This window comes from Rhincodon typus, chromosome 29 (genome assembly GCF_021869965.1).
Source record: "Rhincodon typus isolate 14 chromosome 29, sRhiTyp1.1, whole genome shotgun sequence".
Classification (NCBI taxonomy): Eukaryota; Metazoa; Chordata; class Chondrichthyes; order Orectolobiformes; family Rhincodontidae; genus Rhincodon; species Rhincodon typus.
Genome location: NC_063360.1, coordinates 15,862,761 through 15,871,194, shown reverse-complemented (window position 1 = coordinate 15,871,194; position 8,434 = coordinate 15,862,761).

Genomic DNA, 8,434 nt, shown 5'->3' with positions numbered 1-8,434 from the left:
GACCCCATGTTGCTAATTTAACTGAGGTTCTCAAGCCCAAAACCTTTCTTGTAAATCTTTATTCTTTTCAATCTTTTCACATTCTTCCTGAAGTGTGGTGGCCAGAATTGGGCAGTGTACACTTCAGCTGAGGCCGAACCAGAGTTTTATACAGGTTTGCCTTAACTTTGTTGCAGAGCTGTATGTCTCTATTTATAAGAGTCCAAGATCCTATATAGTATATGAACTGCTGCCTTAACATGCCCTTCCAACTTCAATGATTTGTACAATATATCCCCCAGGGTGTCTCTGCTCTTGCATGCCTTTAGTTCTGTATCCCTCATTTTATATTGCTTTCACTTGTTCTTCCAAAACAGTTCTACTGTCTACAAGGCACAACAATATCTTCCAGACCTACACTGGCATATTTTTCCACATAAAATCCTGCAATTCCCTCCCCAATGGTATTGTGAGTCAACTCACAGCATGAGTTCCAGAAGGCAGCTCACCACCACCTTCTCAAGGGCAACTAGGGACGGGCAATAAACGCTGGCCAACCAGAGATGCCCACATCCCACAAATGAATAAAAAAAAAACTTCTACACTGTCAGTGGGTCAGAATCCTGGAACTCCCTTCCTAACAGCATCATAGATGCACCTGCATCATTTGGCTTTCTGGAGTTCCAGAAGATGATTCACCTTTCAAGTCACTGAGGGATCAGAAGCAAATGTCAGTCTTACTAGAGACAACCATATTGCATTTATGAATAAAACCTTGATGGGCTGAACTATCCTTCTTCTGTGCCCTAATGACACTGTGATAGCATTTCAAACAGCAATTAAGTTTCCTGTAATAATATGGAACCGGGTATTCTTAGTGATGATGCAGAAACATATTATGAAATTCTCTTGAGGTCAAGCAGATACCAAGATTCTAAACAGTCTGGTTTAGTGTCAGACCGTTTCCAAGAGAGGGATAGAGATGGCTAGGGAATGCAATTTGTTGCAGACAATGGCCTCGGTCTTCCTAATATATCTTTATAAATGATATACTTATTTGGAAGATATAACTGCTCATCCAACGCTGGATATCAGACTAGCAGTGTGACAGCTCAGAGATAGTGGAGGATTGGATAGCAGTAGTGATGAGTTGAACTGTATGAAGTCTGTGTAAATGTGAAAACTAACCTTGTGAAAGCAGGTCTGCAGACACAGCTGAAGCGCACCCAATTTATTTACCCTGGACCTGATGGGAAATAGCTACAGAGATAGCGGTAATCTTCTTGGAATCCTTAGATTCTTGAAAAGTCCCAGAGGGTTGGAAAACTGCCAATGTAGCAGCTTTATTTAAAAAGGAAAGGAGACATAAAAAAACACAATAACTATAAACCAGTTAGTTTTACATCTGTTTTTGGGAACATACCAGGGTCCTATATAAAGGATGTAATAACAGAGCATTTAGAAACATATTATGCTCAAGCAAAGTCAGCATGGTTTTATGATAAGGAAATCATGTCTGAAAAATTTACTAGAATTCTTTGTGGTGATGCCAAGCAGGATAGATAAAGAGGAAGCAGTGGATGTAATATATTTGGATTTTCATAAGGCATTTGATAAAGTACCGCACTACTAAAAGACTGTTTAATAAAATAAAAGCCCATTGTGTTGGAGATAGAATATTAGTGTGGATAGAGAATTGGCTAACTAGTAGAAGACAGAGAGTTGGGGTAAGGGTGGCATTTTCAGGGTAGCAACCTGTAACTAGTGGAGTGCCATTGGGGGTCAGATCTGGGGCCGTGATTATTTACGATGATTATTAATGATTTGGGTGAGGAAAGTGAGTGCACTACAGCCAGGTTTGTGGATGATTCAAAAATAGGTGGGAAGGCAAATGGTAAGGATGACACAAAGAAACTGCAGAAGATATAAGCAGGTGAAACAAGAGGGCAAAACCTTGGCAGACGGAATATAATGTGGGAAAACATGAAGCAATGTAATTTGACAGTAAGAATAGAGGAGCTGAATATCATGTAAATGGAGAAGAACTGTAGGAAGCTACTGAAGTGTGTTTTGGAAGTCTTAAAGAATCTCAAAGAGTTAGCTTCCAAGTTCAGCGGGTAATAGGGAAGGCAAATGGAATATTGGCCTTTATTTCAAAGGAAATGGAGTACAAAATTAGGGATGCTTTGCTAAAACTATGCAAGGCACGAGTCAGGCCACAGATGGAATACTGTGAATAGTTTTGGGCCTCTTATCTAAGGAAAGATAGGGTGGCATTGGAGGCAATCAAAAGATTGTTCACTTGGCTGATACCACGTTTGGAAGGACTGTCTTATGATGAAAGGTTGAGGAAGTTAGGTCTGTACTTGTTGGAATTTAGAAAAATTAAAGGCAATTTTATTGAAACATATAAGATTCTTAGAGGATTTGGCAAGGTAGATGCAGAAAAGTTGAATCCCTTTGAAGGAAAGTCTAGTTCCAGAGGGCATAATCTGACAATAAAGGGTCACATATTTAAGGCAAACATTTGGAGAATTCATCTCTCAGAGAGTATTGAATCTGTGGAATTCTTTCCTGCAGACGCTGGGTCATTAAGTATATTCAAGACAGAGATAGACTGATTTTTTTAGTAGTAAGGTTTATGGTGAAAAGGCAGGAAAGTGGAATTGAGGCTGATCAGATCAACCATAATCTCATTAAATGACAGAGTTGTTGGGCTAAATGGCCTACTACTGCTCCTATATTTTATATTCTCATTTCCTGTGTTCTGCATACTCATGGTGCATCGGGTATAATTTCTAAATTGCAACCCATGACTTTAAGTGATTCTCCCACTGGAAGGAATGGGTGTCACAAATGAAACACTGGGCTGACTTTTCCAGTGTTGAGTTTAAATTGTTTCGTTGTGTGAAATTCACGTTGACTGAACAACCATGGCTCGCAGTGACTTTCTCACACAATCTTCCGCCAACCACTTTGACTGGAATCAGATGGACCCCTTAACTGGGTACCCACTGACTGACCAAAATCTCACTATGGATTTGTTCCCTTTGACTTTCAGATATGGCCATTTCACTGAAGCAATGTGTTTGTGGTGCTGTAGGTGTGACAGTGACATTGCACAGTCCCACATAGCACAATGCCCACATCCCCATCACTGTTTAGTGCTCCCAAACATGTCAAGCTACCTGCCTCACACTTTGTGCTCAAAAGATTAAGCGAAACTAAGATAGGCAGACTCCAAATAAGCACAAAGTGAGTCAGTGCTAGGAAATGAGGCTAAGCACCATAAGATGCATCTTACTTAAAGATAATAAGATGCATATATATTCCTGTCTGCAAAGTGAAAGCAGAAGCATTCAAAGTTGAGTTTGAGGGTTCAAGTTAAGTTTTGCTGAGATCCAAAATCAAGTCGTGAAGGGCTGAAGTGGTACAAGACTTGGGCTGAGAGATGGTAGTTTGAAACTGGTGGTTTCCTGATGTTGACGTGCGTACAAAGGATGGAGGATGGAGGATGATGTTTATAGTTCGTGCTGTGACAGCATAGTGAGGTAACCACTCTGACTTTCATAGCATGAATTTGCACTGTCTAGTTTCTCACAGAAGGAGAGATTTGGAAGTGGCATAGAAATAAGGAGGGTTGGACAAATAATAAGATGCAAATGCACAAAAATAAGGTAGTCACCACTTAATAGTGCAATTCATTCTGAAGTTGTCATAAACAACAAAAGCGTAAAATTGGGAACATTTTTCTCAATGTTAATCTTTTCAACACATTTTCCCAACTTTCTCTTTACTGTTCACATTGCTTCAGGGCGGGGACAATTTCACCCTTAGTAATTGATATTTTAGTTATTTGTTTTGAAATGCATTCTGAACGACAGAAGTACTTGCATTCCTTGTTCTTAGACAGCAATGTGCATCCAAAAGGAGAACTCAAAAATAAGATCAGAGGAAGTGTTAACTGAAAGGTACAAATTTCAAAAGAATTGCACCATCACTGAAGTTTCAATGTAAATCTCTGCATGTGGACATGCAGCTGGAAATTCCTGCAGTGTAAGAGGGGTACAACACAGTCAGAACGTCTGCAAGACGGGAGGAATTGGGGTCGGAAAATCAAGACAAGAGTTAACTTTAAGATTACAGATTCCAAACACACCTACTTCAGATTCCTATTTATTGACTTTAGCTCCACCTTCAACACCATAATTCTAACTAAACTCATCTCCAAACTCCGAGACCTACGACTGCTCCCCTTTTTGCAACTGGATCCTTGATGTCCTAAGCTGCAGACCACAATCAGTAAGGATAAGCAATAACACCTCCTCCATAATAATCCTCAACATTGGTGCCCCACAAGGCTGCATCCTCAGTCCCTTACTATACTCCTTGACTGTGTGGCCAAATTCAGATGAGAGAAATAGGTTAACTCATTAGGCACTGATATTAGTACTGGGGAGAAAGCCTGTATAGTTGGGAAATCATTTGCCAGTGTCCCATCAAATCAAATAGTTATAGATAGGAGTTTAAATTAATTACTGCGGCAGGAGGAGGGTTCAACTTCAGGGAAATTTCAAAAATCAAAAAGAAATGCGACAGCAGATGAGCAGGGTAGTGAAGACATGAATGAAAATCAAAATGTGACAAGCAGAAAATATAAGCAGAAGAGTGTGGCAGAAATTAGAACCAGAATAAGTAATAATGGCAAGAAATTAAAGCATTAGGCTCTTTATCTGAATGCATACAGCATATGGAACTAGATGAGTTGATGGCACGAATAGAAATAAATGAATACAACTTGACAGTTATTATACATGGTTGCAGGGTGACGAATTAGAAACTCAATATTCAAGGTGTTCAACATTGCAGAAAATTAGGCAAAAGAGAAAGGTGGGGTTGCTTTCTTAATCAAAATATCATTAGTGTGGTGATGAGCAGTGATGTAGGTGCAATGGCTTGTGGTGTGAAACTGTTTGACTGGAAATAAGGAAGAACAAGAGTTGTCGTCTTTAGGCCCCTGAAGAATTGCCTCAGAATGTGTCAGGAAATAATAGAGGCATGTAAGAAGGGTGATTTTAATTATTATATTGAGTGGGCAAACCAGATGGGCAGGGGTAACATGGAAGACAGATCCGTAGACTGCATCAGGATCTGTTTCCTAGAGCAGCATTTGCTATTTTAGATCTAACAATGCGTAATGATGTTGATGATCAAGAGATCTCATAGTTAAGGGCCCTCTAAAAGCTATTTGTCATAACATGGTAGAATTTTAAATTCAGTTTGAGGGAGAAATTCAGGTCTCAAACCAGTAGGAAGAGCTGTCTAAAACAGGCTAGGCAAATAAACAAAAGGGAAAATCTGTAGATGAACAGTGACAGGTGTTTCATAATGCTCAACAAAATTTATCCTGATCAAAAAAGAACATTGAGAAGGATGAATATTTGTGATGAACAAAGCAGGTCAAGAAGAATAGCCAAAGAAAAAGGAAAAGTATCCAAACTGGTAGGTCAGAGGATTGGGAATTTCTCAGGTGTCTGTGTGGGTTTCCGTCAGATGTGCTGGTTTTGTTCAGCAGTCTGGGTGGATTGGCCATGCTGAATTGCTCCATAGAGTCCAGGGGCATGCAGACTAGGTGATTGGCCATGGTAAGTTACAGGGGTCTGGGCAGGATGCTCTTCGGAGTGTTGGTGCAGACTCGATGGGCTGAATGGCTTTCTTTCTGCACTATAGCGATCCTATGAATTTATTAAGAACCAGCAGCAAAAGACTCACCAGATAATAAACAGGAAGCAAATTGATTATGAAAGTAAATTGGCAAGAAATAGAAAAACAAATAGCAAGACTTCAACAGGTATATGGTGGTGGGTGTGTGTGTGAATCTGAAATGGAGTGCGGTCACTTGGGGGATGGAAAATGGGAAATGGTAGACAATTTAAATCAATATTTTGAATCAGTCTTCATGATGGAGTACACTACAGATGTACAAAAGATATCAGATAAGCAAGGTTCTAATGGGAAGAAACAAAAAGCAGACTATTTTTAAAATGGAGACTCTGAAAAAGTGCAGCAGAGAGATCTGGGTGCTGTTTTGCGTGTAAAACGAGGAGTTAGCATGCAGATACAGAAAATAATTAAGACAGCGTATGGAATTTTGGCCTTTATTGTGTTGGGTTTGGAGTTCAAACATAGGGAAATCTTGTTACAAATATACAGGCTGCACCAGGTGTACTGTGTACAGTTTTGGTGCCCAATTTAAGAAAGGATTTACTGGCACTGGAGGTAGTTCAAATGAGGTTTGCTAGGCTGCTTCCTGGGATGACGGGATTGACTTAAAAGAACAGCTAAACAGATTAGGCAGTTAATAATTCAAGTTCAGAAGAATAAAGGGGTTATCTTATTGAAATGTACAAGATTCTGAGGCTGCTTGACTGGGTAGATGTTGAGATGTTTTTGCGAGTAGGGGAATCTGGAACTAGGGGACTTAGATACAAAATGAGGGACATCTATATAAAAGTGAGATGTGAAGGAATTTCTTCTCCCAGACGGTAACAAATGACTGGAATTCTTGACTCGAGAGGTCTAGAGTTTAGATCACTGCTAATATTTTAAAAAGAAAGTAGTTGAATTTTTCAACAATTAAAAGTTTGAGGACCACAAGGAGCTGAAGCCTGGAGTAGATCAACCGTGATCTTACTGAATAGTGGGTAGACGTGAGGGACTGAATGGCCTACTCCTATTTATGTTCTTTTGGCATTACTGGCTTTGAGCAACTCTGGAAACCATAAAGAACTTCAATAAAATTTTAGATAAAGCTAATGGAAGTTAATTACCAATTCTCTTGAAGGTGATTGATAGTCTTTTAAAAATGGCTTTGGTTGAGAGGGGTTAAGAATCCTTCCTGCTTTTGAACAAATTTTCAGCTGTAAGGCAAGGAAAGGGCATAACCTGGAAAGGCGAGGCAAAAAAAGGTCAATATTGGGGTCAAATCAGTTACATAATGACTCTCATCATAATCATTTTTGTATACTTCTGACACATACATGTCCTATTGATCTATCGTGGCATGGGCTATGCCAGAATATGTATGCCACAAATGCCATTTCAGAACCATACCCTGTAACTCCAATGATAGGTATCAGAGAGCTAATCTCATTGTCCCCTACTTCATATTATTGAAAGGATATGCAGGCATTGTCTGGAAATGCAGAACAAAATGGGGCTCTTTTCTCTAAACCTGGATGGTTTTAAGATTATGTAAAGATTCGACAGAGTAAACTTAAATGAAATATTCAGACTTGTTGTACAGTGCAAAACTAGAGGTTGCGTATTTGCTTTTTGCTGTGCAGTCATGCCGCAACCTGAAGGTCTCCATAGAAGTCATAAGTTATCTGGTACTCCAGCCAAACTGAAATTACCAAGACACTCCAAACAAAAAACAATACAGGGAACACAGCTCATAATACAAGACAATCAGGAAGAAGACAGGATTATATCAAGTAGGATGGAGTGAAACAAAATCAGAAATCACTGGAAAAACACATCAGGCCTGGAAGCATCTGTGGACAGAAAGCAGAGTTTTGGATCCTGTGACCCTTCTCCAGAATGGTTCTGAATAATCATAATATAAATCAACAATTTCTCGTCTTGTCAGCTAGACCAATTAATTCCAACACATGGGTCTGAATGCTAACTATAAAGAATTTACAAACATGTAGGCCATTGGGTCCGATTGGTCCATGTTTATCTCCCACTCAAGCTCTCACTGATTCTACTTCATTTGATCCAATCAGCATTTGTCATATGCCATCTTCTATCCACTTAAAGTCTGCAATACACTTTACAGCCTTCTGACCTTAATATTGAGTTCAACAACTTCAGATATTAACCACTGTTGCCATTTGTCTTGGGTAACAGTTAGGAAAGAGGACAGGATAAACCAGCCATAGAAGTATAGGATGTACCCAAGGTTTGGTTTCCCTTATTGCACTGTTCGAAGGCTGGCCTGAACTTATTGCAATCTACCTAACTTTCTCCCAACACAAAAGCCGCTTCATTGGACTCCTTTACATCGGCGAGACCAAACACAGACTGGGTGACCATCTTGCAGAACACCTCTGCTGCCCATAGGAACGAACTTGACCTCTCAGTTGCTTGCCATTTCAATAAACCTTGTTCCTTGTCCTGCGCTGGTTGCAATTTTATAACGATACACAACACAAGCTTAAGGTACACTTCATTTTCTGCACTGTCCCGCCTGCAAGTCTCAATATTGAACTCCATACCTTCAGAAATGGACTGCATTGTCAGTTCCCATTTTTCTTATTCTCTCCACGCACCCACCCCTTCGACAAGCTGGTCTCGTTTGTTTCACTCTTAGCGAACAGGACCCATGCTCTTCCTTTTGCACCTTAATTTACATCCATTAACAAACCAGCTTTTGCTCTGGACCTCTACA